Source organism: Argiope bruennichi, chromosome 8 (genome assembly GCF_947563725.1).
Source record: "Argiope bruennichi chromosome 8, qqArgBrue1.1, whole genome shotgun sequence".
NCBI lineage: Eukaryota > Metazoa > Arthropoda > Arachnida > Araneae > Araneidae > Argiope > Argiope bruennichi.
Window position 1 is genome coordinate 125,986,233 of NC_079158.1, and position 12,422 is coordinate 125,998,654.

Genomic DNA, 12,422 nt, shown 5'->3' on the forward strand with positions numbered 1-12,422 from the left:
AGACAGACAGATGGAAGGTCAAATAGACAGACTACTTCCGAAAATGTGTTTTTCGAATTCAGAGAAGCATAAACTACCGAGATTCGTAAAAATCTCAAGTTCGAATTTTTTGGTAATTATAATACCTTCTTTATATTTCAAATACGCTGAAGTACAAATGTCATCTTTATATTTTATAATTTACAGAGTTTCTAATTTATTGCATATTTACTCTATTTGTAAATATGCTAATAATATTTTTTAAAGGATCTGTCAACGGCTCTTCCTCAGTCTAAAGAGCCAAGGCAGTTGCTTATTCTGCCTAATCGGAGATCGGCCAGTGATACGAAAGTTACTAAAACTGTCTAAATTCATTTTAAAACATATAATTATTCAATGTTGCATGGGAAGTATTCAACTGCTCTAGATTAACAGAAAGAATCTTATGTAATACACTTTAATTAATTTTCTCGTCACCTTAAATGATATATAATGCTGATTGCTGAAGATAACGTATTTATTTACGTGTCGTTACGTGTATTTTATAAACGTGTATAAAACGTTTAAATGAACGTGTCGAAGTTCTTCATGCAATATTAATATTTACGATATACATTTTTAAAGAGTTGTTACTAATTACATTTTGTATTATCTTCGAGATTCATTCTGCTTAGTTCTCAACGGCAAACATGGTATTTCTATATTCTTTCATTAAGATCTTATTTTTCTAAAAAAATATTGCTACAAATAATTGATTACAATCAATAATTCCTCCTTTTAAACATTGCGTTAAGTTCTGATTTTTTTTTATTAATTGGATGATATTCTTATAAGAAACACATCATATTTCCAATATGCAGAATTCTTTTATTTGAATACCAAATTTACAATTCTTGTGACTTTCTAAAGAATATACTTTTGTATTTAAATCATAGAGGAATTTGCAAACTGAAGCATTATATATATATTAATTAAAATATATTAATTAAAATATTTCAAATAAACAAGAACATTTTAAAATTCGTTCATTTTAATGAATGAACTGTTAATAAAATCCTTATGCGTAAAACTTTTTAACATATGACTAACGTAGAAAAAACACTACTTTATTTTTCTATTATTTAAAAGAGATTACTTAGATAAAAAATGAACTTTCAACTTTGATGACCTTCAAATAATCATTCAATCAACTGCAGAAATCAAAGTACATATAATATTCTTTAATAAGTTTTACTCTTCACTGCAGGCAGCATAAATAATGTAAAAAGTTTTGACCCTGTCTAATAACTATAATTGATTTATCTGAACATTTTGTATGAACCTTGATTTGCTCATATAAGAGATTATGATAAAAAAAAAAAAAAAAAAAAAAAAAAAAAAAACTGTTTAAACTCAAAACTCGAAGCATTTATTTGATAATTCATTTGAAAATTGAATGCCTATTCAAATATTATTGAGTTTCCTGAAATATATTGAGAACGTCTGTTTTTATGAAAATACCAGCTTAGTTAATAAATGTGATTTATTATGGTCAGAAATTGAAAAAAATACTGTAAGTGTAAACTCAAAATTAAAGAATACAGAAATGATAGTTTATACTATTTATTGAGGAAATGATCGTAGAAAGAAGAATCACACACAAGCAAGCGGACATCCGGCCGCTGGTTTAGCACACAATGACAACATTCTTTTTATTTAGTTTGCTGACATTTTATTTCTTCCTTTTCTTCAACACAGTAACAGAGACAAGATTCCATCGACATATCTCAATTTCTCCAACTTGATAGCGTAAGGCTTTTTGAGATGAAGGATTCGGTCACGGCAAATCAGTAGGATTCCCCTTCAGTTAGGCTTAACATGATGGTCTTCGAACAATAAAAGTTTCAGCGGCAGTTGTTACAAATGCAAGAGAAAGAATGAAAAAATATTTCTGCTTTTATAGGCTATACAACAAGCAAGTACATATTCCGACATTTGAGAGATTTGTTTCACTATGTGTAATGCTTTATTTAAGGCTTATAGCTCACTTCAGTCTGAGGCTCATGGGAACGTGATTGCACATGTGATTTGTGAATTCATTTGCGTGAAGCGTATGAATGTAATACGAGGAAGATTGTTACAGCTTAAATATGAAACCAAATGATCGTAGATGCATATAATGAAAAATGAATCATGATTTATGAAATTGCGGGTAATAAAGATCGTGAAGCATATAGTTCGGTTTTTCCTCTTTCTGGTTTGCACACTCAGGAGAGAAAAATTCCAGAAACCACCATGTTTAGCCAAGAAAACCATGCGCTCCAAAATATCACATCTGCACAAGATCGACCCATGCGATTACTATTACCCCACGACAACTATTAAAATAATATATATATATATAAAAGATTTATAAAAGAATTTGCTGATGAACTCTACATTTTGAATTATAATACCAGTTGCGATCCAAAAAGTCCTCACGTTTTTTGATTCCAGATAGGAAAAAAGATTTAGAACTGGTGGAAAATTCTGCTGAACTTGCATAACCGTTCCATTTGCAGTAAGTAGCTTATTTCGTGAATAAACCATTTCCACAATCCGTAAGTGCGTGAAAAGCATAAGCAAGAAAAAAAAATGTCGTTTAACTTAAAAAATAATATTTTTCGAATTCGGGGGTAAAGAAAGAACTGAGTGTGCGTGATTGCTGCACACGTGTGCATGTGTGAGATTAGGAGCTGGCATGTTGAAAATACGTCGGTACTGTTTCGTAGGAGGGGGACTGCGTCCGGGATGAGACGTCCACGCCCTGATGGCTATCCCCCGGTCATCTTCCGCATCAGGGCAGGGCTGGGCCATTGCATGGTTGGCGTTAGAAGATCGTGAGACGAGGGTGTAACTGGTTCCGGGTGCTCCCTTGCAGGCTTCTGAAAGAGAAGAAAGATAGGGTTACCAGAAGTAAAAAAGAATCGCCACAGATTTAGAAACATTATCCTCAGAACAAAAAATAATAATAATAAAGGAAAGGGAATGGCAGAAGAGTTAGATGGCAGATAACCATCCATTGGAACCTTTAGTTCCATGATGATCTCAGGTACAGGTGTGGTTTTCTGAGGGGAGATATGATGTAAGAGGTCGAATAATTCAAGGCCTAGGCTATTATTAGAGCAGATCAATCACGACGTTCCCAATGCGCAATCGATTGATGCCACATCTATCGCCTATTTAAAGGGCTCTGAAGCAACACCCTCCAATTCATAGCTTAAAATGCTATCCAATTTATATTTTAACATTGTTAAGCGTATTTTAGGACAAAATATCTCAAGTAAAAATTTCATATTATTGAAAGGAAAGAGGATTTTTTTTTTTTTCTGATTGAGACAGATTGAATACGTTATCAGGTTTCAAGTTAACCGTTTTTTAAATTTCATAAATATGAAAGTAGATGCTGAAAAATTAAAATGTTATTATGGTTCATTCTTGCATTTCCGTGATTTATATAATAGCATCCAAAAAGAAAATTCAATCATTTTCCAAAAAATCTGCATTTTTAGAGAGGTTTAAAAAGAATAGCTAGGAATAATCAGTTTAGACAATATTATTTTGAAAGCTACGTTCCTTATCACATAATAGTCGTGAAAAAAGTTGCCCGCAATAACCCTTTTACATTACACCTGTTTTGAGTACAATTTTTTGTTCACTAAATGTTATGATGGAAATTTCCATCATGATGCATAGAAGAGTTAAGTTTAAGAGTTTCTGAATGAATGTGAATCTATTATATTGAAGTGCACGAAAGATACTACGGCTATTTTTTTAAACAGAATAGAAAATGAATGAAAATACTAAACTCAAACGTCAAATTATAAATGTTACAGCGGATACTATAACCCAGGAGTTCCAATAAAACACACATTTCCATTCGGAAAGCAATATATAAGTTCATATGTATATATTTTTTAAAGATGATCGGTGACTTTTTCTCATGGCATACAGACGCTTTTCTCTTATTTTCCTTCATCTTCACCCACTGCTCAACGAGGAAATGCATTTCGTATACACATTTTGCGTCACTTTATTGCTTTTGGCAGCTCTCCACGTCATTGTACGGCGTGGAAAATAAGAAGTTTCAATGGCAACATCAATAATGGCGAGGATGACACACATCCCCGTAAATCAATACACCTCGTGTGTCACCGGAATACATTCGAACGCCTTCTATTGTTACTTCGTGGAAATTTGGATTTGGGAAAAGAATAAAATAATTATTGGCAGGAGTTTTAAGTTATGCAGCAGACGTCTGATTTCTGTATAGATGAATTTTTGTCCTTTCTCCAGAATAAAAATAAACAAAAAAAAAATGAAACTGTTCTCTTATTCATATTGTTATAGCGCACGATGTCATTTCATCCATCGATAGTGTGCATCTGATACAGCGTCGCTTGGTTGAGTTTTATGCCCTCGGATATGAAGTGTTTTCGAACTTAGGATGCATTTGCAAAAATCTTGGATTTCATCGCACGACGAAACAAGAACGGATTATTTTACCTACAAATTATTTTTCGAAAAAATGTTACAGTTAAAAATAAATCAACGGGACTGTTCTTTGAATATTTACATAACACGGAGCATTTGTTTAGATTCAACTATAGTGAAAAGATTCAAGTATGCATTTGGACTTCTTTCCCATCGGCTGATAAGGTTCAAAATATGTTAGAGATATTGCCTCCAAAGAGCACACACCTAATATCATTTTTATCTTCCCGTACACGAAGTATTGAGAAAATACCGTAATCGTAAAAAAATTCGAACTAAAGATTTTGTCGAATCTTCATGTTTTAGATCTCTCTTAGGGCGAAAAATACATTTTTTGCATTATACATGTCTGCCTGGTTATCTGTGACAAAGATAACTCAAAACGGCTTTGAGCTAAACGGATGAAATGTGTTATACGGTCTTTATTCAAAATGTGTAGATTTCGATTACAATGTGAGCAAACTCTCAAATTTAAATCGAAAAAAATCATTTTAATCTGAAGTCTGTCTGCACTGCTGTTCGAATAGGAGGTAACACGGTTATGACGAAGGAAGAGAGCTAGATGGATAAATTTCAGAACGACGATTTAAAATCTGTAGAGTAGACAACTGTCAAATTTTGAGATAAAGCCAACAAAGGGTTGATTATCTGTAGGTCTGTGCTTGAGAAGCATGCAAATGCGATAAATCAAAAACGCAATGGATTAAGTATATTAAATTTGGTATGTGATTCTGTAACTGTACAAACTGTGTTTTGCAAACCTTTATTTCAATCGGTTGAGAAAAAAATTCTCCAAAACAAATTCGATTTTCGAATACTATTAACCGCATGTCAAAAATAATTCGCAAAAAAGAAAAAAAAAAAAACCACTCGCAAAGGATTATATGACGAATTTAGTAAAAATGTTAAATATACGCCAAAAGTTAATATTTCTTAACTATTATACTCCGAGGCGTTATCTGCTTTACATAAGGTTCACAATTTTTTGGCGAAGGGGAGGATAGCCCCCCCCTCTCAAACAGAAATTAGTGTGTTTGCGAGAAAGTTTTGTAGGGGCCATTTCCCCTGGTGTTTAATTCATGGTATATTTCTGCAATCACCGTCATCCTATTTGTCTATCTGTACCCTGACTCTCGGTGATAAAATCATATTAAAAATCTCACCTTTATTACTAGTAGCATTTTTAACTATTATGCTCACACGCAAACTAACCTACTGTTACACTAAAACTGAACAATCCATCAAAATATAAAAATAATATTAATAAAACAATAAAAATAAATAAATGGATCTCAGAATCAATAAATAGTGATCTAAGTACAATACTAATAAATATTAATCGTTATTAATATAAAATTAAAAAAAATATGGATCTAAAAATCAATACATTTTCGAATCAAGCTCCGATATTATCACGATAATTCTTTATGGATTGTTAGTTTCACTATTCAGATCCCAATATTCGAAATCTATGTATAAAAAAATCTTATTAGGAATAGAAAACGTAGAACAGCATTCGCATCTAAAATTATTATTTTTACATGGCATCTCATTCTACACGCCAATGAAAACAGTCATCAGCCTTGCAAAGGCCGCCTGAGGAACACCATGTATACACACAGATTGCTGAGAGAAAGGCTGACTGGCATGGTTTTCGTCGAAGGGTGAAGCGTGGGAGACCCCAAAATCAGCATCTCTGCGCTGAAGAGAAGCTTGCATCGTAAATTGCCTCATTAAAATGAGAAGCAAAGGGACGGGACAGCTGGGATTTCGATGGAGATTTTTTCTCTCCGTCCACATAAATGCCATGGCACGGAGCCACTCGCTCGTCTGGAAAGAGAGCTGCGTTCGCTCTTCTTTTACAGTTTTTTACTTTCTCTTGTGCGAAGCATATAAACAGAAAGTACTGAAATGCGGCTTTGTTCGGAATGAAAATACTTTCTTTATTTTTATTAATTAAGTATTAAATATTTGTTTAAATGTTACAAACTAAAATCTTCTTTATGCTTGCACTAACACTCACAACATGCAGTTGTCACACATAAAATAAATCGGATTTGTGGCTGAACATCAGACGTGAGAAAGTAAAAAGTTATTTATTTGCATTCCTAAACGTATATAAATAAACGTTTTTCTAATATATATATAATATTTCTAATGTAAGAAAATTTCCATAAAAAATTTTATAGTGTACAAATTTTTTTTTTATCATTTTTAAAAAATTTTAATTATAATGAGAATACCCGTAGCGTCTGATATAACGTTTGAAAAATTAAAGCAAACTCTGGGAGCTTTTTCCCCCCCAATAATTTAATGATTTTTCATGAATGATTCAAAATTCATTTAACCATTGCGATTGGTAATTCAAAAAGAAATTAATATTGTGAATTCAAACATCTATAACATTTTCAATCAATACCAATGGTGGCATTAGGGATCAGTAAATCTTCTCTATACATGGAAATATAGTTTAAATTAATAAACAATATTCTTTTTAATTAATTGAGAACAAAACTTCACAAAAGTTTTTCTTACACTTCTTAATATTTATAGTTTAGTTTGGTTATATTAACGTCCCGTTTAAAAGTAACACTAGGATTATTTTGGGATGGATCTAGCAATTTTGAACCGCGGCCAGATGACGAGCTAGTGCTCCATCTCCAAATTTCCACGCCATACCAATGGCAGGGCCTTTGTCCCCGACAGTTTCAACGTACACCAGACACGCTTATACGGTGGTTCGTCGATTGAGTCGGGTCTCGAACCTGAAAAACCTTGTCATCGGGCCACCGCGGCCTCGTGGTGTTTAGGAACTAAATTTGAAGGTAATCTTTTGAGCAGTTTGGGTGTCCATAAGAGAGAAAATATTTATGAATTTCATTTTTATTAATATAAATTAAACTGATTTCATTCATTGAAATGTTATAATTTATAAAGCTGTTTTCATTCCGAAAAATGATGCCACATAGATGCTGCAAATTCAAGTCCAAGTGAAGTCTTTTTTCAAGTCAAATCTTCATGAGCGATTCGTCATGTTTTTCTTAAACTGTGCGTTGAAATGCATCGCTAAATTCTCTGTCAGCCTTCTCTCATCCGTCATTGCTGCAAGCGCGGATTGAGAAGTCGGGACACACGTGGGCTCTCTCTGACAAGCGCGAAATAAATGGTATTTTTGCGAGCAACTGCTGTGGCAAATTACTTTCCATTCAGAGCCCCTCATTTCCAGCAATTGCAATACCAGGCCAGTTTCAAAATTGTGCTCCGTTTAGCTTCCTGGTTAACACTTACAGATCATTCGATGGCCATGGGAAACTTACTTACTACCGAATTCAACCATTTTTAAATATTCATAAAAATGTATCTAATTAAAACAAGGCTGCGGTGGCTTGGTGATAAGGTCTCGGATTTGATAGCAGAGGTTATCAAGTTCGAAACCCGATTCTATCATAGAACCATCGTGTAAATGGGTTTAGTGCGCGCTATCTCTACTCTGGCGAAATTTCCTCCAGCTAGTGTGGTGCCGAAGCTGGAGAGGGGGAGGTTGCCAGCCCAAGCGTCGTCCTTGTCATCTGAGAGCGGCTCAAAATTACGAGGTTCGTTAAGGCAAAGTCCGTTGTTACCTTAAAAAGGTACGTTAAATAACTAAATTATATTGATTATAGTTGTTACTCTTAGATAATTCATAATGCTTTGATAAACACCGTGAACCACCATAAAGGCTTAAATTAAAAGATTAATTATCAATAATTTTTATTATTATGTTGAGATAGTAATATGCCAACAAATAGCGCTGAAAATGTTTGCACGAGTTCTTAGTAAGTAAGTTTTTGTTGGTAAAAAAAACTTATATGCTCAAAAAAAAAGAAAAAAGTGCTTTCATAAATTTAAAGTAAAAATGCAAGAAAAAATATAGCATTTTGACGTTTGAAAGTATCGTTCGAAATTTTTATTTAAAAAATTCTTTGTAATGAATGAATTATGCATTATTAAGACGAAAAGCATTTTTCATTTGGATCGAAGCCGGCAGAGAAATTCGTCGTCTCCATTTTTTTTTCTGGTAATAAAGAAAGAAACTGAGTAAGTCCAAAGTAACTAAGTAATTGAGCCTAGTAAATGTGTAAATGAAAAACAAAGGGCAAAACTAGCAACATTTGTGCAAACTTAAATTCATCTTTGTCTATCAATAATCGCTCTTTACGTCTCAATAAAATAAATAAATAAATAAAATATTAATTTTTTGCTTTAAAAAAATTCGAACCTGTAGTTCGAAGCACTGTAACTGATAATGCTTTAGAGTCTTATTTGCATTTAGATTGATTGCATCATTAGTTGCATTTTGAATATACTGATTTTTACATCATAGAAGGAATGCCGCATTAAAAACATTGTTATATATGCATTTTTCATATGCATTTTTAACCTATTACTCCGTCTTCCTTACTAAATCCATGTTAAGAATTCAAAAAATTATATCAAAATAATGCAAAATGCGAAATATTTCTATTAAATGAAGAACGAAAATACGCAAACATATTGAAAATTAGATATAATTGAATAAATTGACCCATTGTTTTAAATCAAAGGTTATATTGTGAAAGTCAACTCCACAATTAAAAGGAATATTGAACATTTCAGTAGTGAATGACTGATAAAAATATAATGCATTAATCGCTTTAAATTAAATATTGAAATTCACAATTTTTTTTTAAATATCAGGGAATAAATTGACATAACTAAAAAGTTAAATTTTTAAATGATGTAAAAATTATTGGTCATTAGATGTAAAAAGTAACGGTAATATGTTTCGAAATTATTGAGAAAAACACTAAAATGGCGATTAACTCATCGACTGCTGAAATACGCGCCCGTGCGTTACACATAATATGTAATTGTACCAAACCAACTGTCTTATTAAATGACCCCTTTTCTCTACTATAGTTAAGAGACAGCAAAGCCCGCTGGTGTGTTGTGTAAGTTTTGAGATTGGAGAGCCAGCTCACGTGTCAACCTCGTCGTCTGACCGCGGTTCAAAATGACGAGGTCCGACCCAAAATAACCCTAGTGTTGCTTTAAAACAGAGCGTTAATATAACTAAACTAAATGAACAAAACTAAGAGTCAGTAAAGAAGGTGTCATCTGACGAGATAGATGACCTGAATATCAGGTGTGAGTCGTGGCAGCGAACGCGTTAATTTTTTAATTAACTTAAATTTTGTGGAAAAAAAAAAAACCTTTCTCAATAAATACTTCTTACTTAAGAATCTCTATGTGCCAAATTGAGTAGTTCTAGACCCAAAGGTTTCTTCTGTACAGAGTTTTTGAGAGATTTTTGCATTATGTAACTTACAGAAAGTATGGCATTCTTAATACATTTTTATATTAAAACTTACAGCGTCATTTTCAAATTCGTCTATTTGGATATATTTTATCTCTGCCACGCGTACGATTTGTCACTGCCTACGAAGTCATCATGAACAAACCAAAAAGCGGCTCCTCGCGATGAAATGCAGCACATCTTCGTGTGTTGGAAGTGTGTGAGGGAGACAGCAAAATGTCAACGAGTCAAAACACTGAGCCTGGAATGAATGGGACTGCTGCTCTTTTTCTTTTCCGAACACACGGTGACAGGTGGACAAGTCGAATAGTTGATTAGCTTCCAACAGATGCAGGAAGAGAGAGACTCTCAAAAAATGGAATGCGATGCCGTGTGTTAATTTTAAAGCAGAAAAAAAAAAAGAGCAATTCAGAAATATGAAGTAAATAGTGTTCATTTTTATTTGACTTTTTTTCAAAACATAGAAATGATATTTAAAAAAAAAAAAAAAAAATGCGCTGTCGCTAAATTATTTGGTATAATATTAAAGAAGACTGAAAAAAGATATGGTGAAGAAAAACTATAATAACGAGAGCCTTCCATTAGTTATAATTTTGTAAATGCATGCACCTTAATCATTAAATTTATGTTCATATTATTTTAATAAAATTATTTAAACAGAATTGTACGAACATTACCACTAAGATATTGTATGATAAAAAAAAATGTTAGTTTAGTTTAATTAACGTCTCATTTTAAAGCAACACTACGGCTATTTTGGGACGGACCTTGTAACTTTGAAACACGATCAGATGACGAGGACGACACCTGAGGCATCCCCCTCTTCAAATTTCCACACCAGAGGGAGAACGTTTGGCCCTGAAAGACTTAACGTGCACCAGAATCGCTTACAAGACGGTTCTTCGGTGGAATCGGGTCTTTACATCCTCCAGTTCCGAAACCGAGAACTTGCTACCAGGCCATCGCGGCCCACATAAAAAAAAATTTAATATTAAAACCAGGCATAACGAATGAGGATTGCTTATAAAACGAAATTTTCAGAGCGTTGGCTAAATTTTAATCTTCTTTCTGTTATTATCAATATTCATTCAATTTGAAATGCATCTTCAGTTTTCACTAACTATCGATTCAATGTTCCTAAAAAGTGACAGAAGTTTTTAAAGAAATGTTTCTGCCTTTCAATTTTTTTTTAATCCTTATTTCAATAAATGACACTAATATTTAACAAAGTTTTTCAAAACAGGGTCCAAGAATAAAATTTATTGAAACTGACAATTTTAAACAAAACTTCCCAAATTCTAAAATTAATAGCTTTATTATAAGACCTATTTTAAGACAAAAATATTAAAACACTGGTTTAAAATGAGGCTTCAGAATCTTTATAAAACAAAAGTGAAAATAATACGAATAAGTGATAGAAATCGTAAACGCAATCATGCATGTGGTATCACTATCGTTTAAAAAAGTTGTTTGCAGTAAAATTTTAACATCATTTCATATTATTCTTAGTAAAAATCGAAAAAAATTTATAATTTTTGTGTCCTTTAAAACAAATATCATATAGATAAAAGAGTTCCGATTCTTTCCTCAAATTCGTTTTCATTAGTATCATTTCTGAGCAAGTGAAACAAAAGTTTTTCATTGATCTTTTATTTACTATTCACTTCATCTGATATGATACGAAAAGTTAAATAAAACACACCTAAAGACAGAGCGCTGGTCACATATCGCTAAGCCGTTTAGTGTTTTATCGTTATCAAAAAAGCTGATAATGTTCTAAACAAGTTATGAATGAGATGTAGTTTATCGACTTTTTTCCCCTCAAAACAATCGAGATTCATTTTTTTACAACTTTTTTTACGGAACATAGATTCACACTTTTTATTGAAGTACAAAATTTATCTAAGATCTGGAAGTAATTTACACTAGCCGCTTTTGGAGACCAGTGGATTCGCCGGGAATATTGACTATATTTAACTTCTATTAAATCTTTTATGGGTAACCTGTTATTCACGGTTCCCTCTATGAAGTAATTTTAAGTATGAAATAGCGATAAACATTGAAGTCGTGTCTGTTTATTACATACAAGATTTGGAGCTTTTAGAGTCGTGACATTTGCATGCTAATGCAGTCGTCCACGTTATTTAAATTATAATTACACGTTGTCTAAAGTGGCAGTTTCATTTCTTTTTCTCGTATAACATGCTTCTGCTAATAAAATGTATCTGCTGCCTTTAAACTTTTAATTGCTTGTGTTATTTGAGGGTGTTTAATAGCAAGTTAGATTGAAACATAATAATAATACAAAAATCAAAAATAGTAAGTATACTCTGTCAGTGTATTAAATAGATTATTTAATATCTTACAGGGTTTTGTTAATGGAATGCACTAAAAATGAATAAAATAAAATAAAAAAGTAGATATTCCTTGCTCTAAAATTCATTACAAAAGAATATAACAAAATAAACAGAATCTTCATTCAGCTTTCAATAATGAATTAATTTAATTCGATAAAATAGTTTTAAAAGTAATGAAAATTGGTTACATTTTCTTAAGCCATAAAACTATTGTTGTAAATATTGTATTAAAATATATT

General features: G+C 32.3%; 1 protein-coding gene across 1 annotated transcript in view; it reads right to left on the bottom strand.

The window, feature by feature from the left end:
- Positions 1-1,565: 1,565 nt before the first annotated feature.
- Positions 1,566-12,422, bottom strand: part of LOC129980827 (uncharacterized) — a 102,127-nt gene continuing 91,270 nt past the window's right edge. Inside the window, exon 3 of the mRNA XM_056091232.1 lies at positions 1,566-2,882. The gene's annotated coding sequence lies outside the window, so the exon portion shown is untranslated. The remainder of the gene's footprint in view (positions 2,883-12,422) is intronic.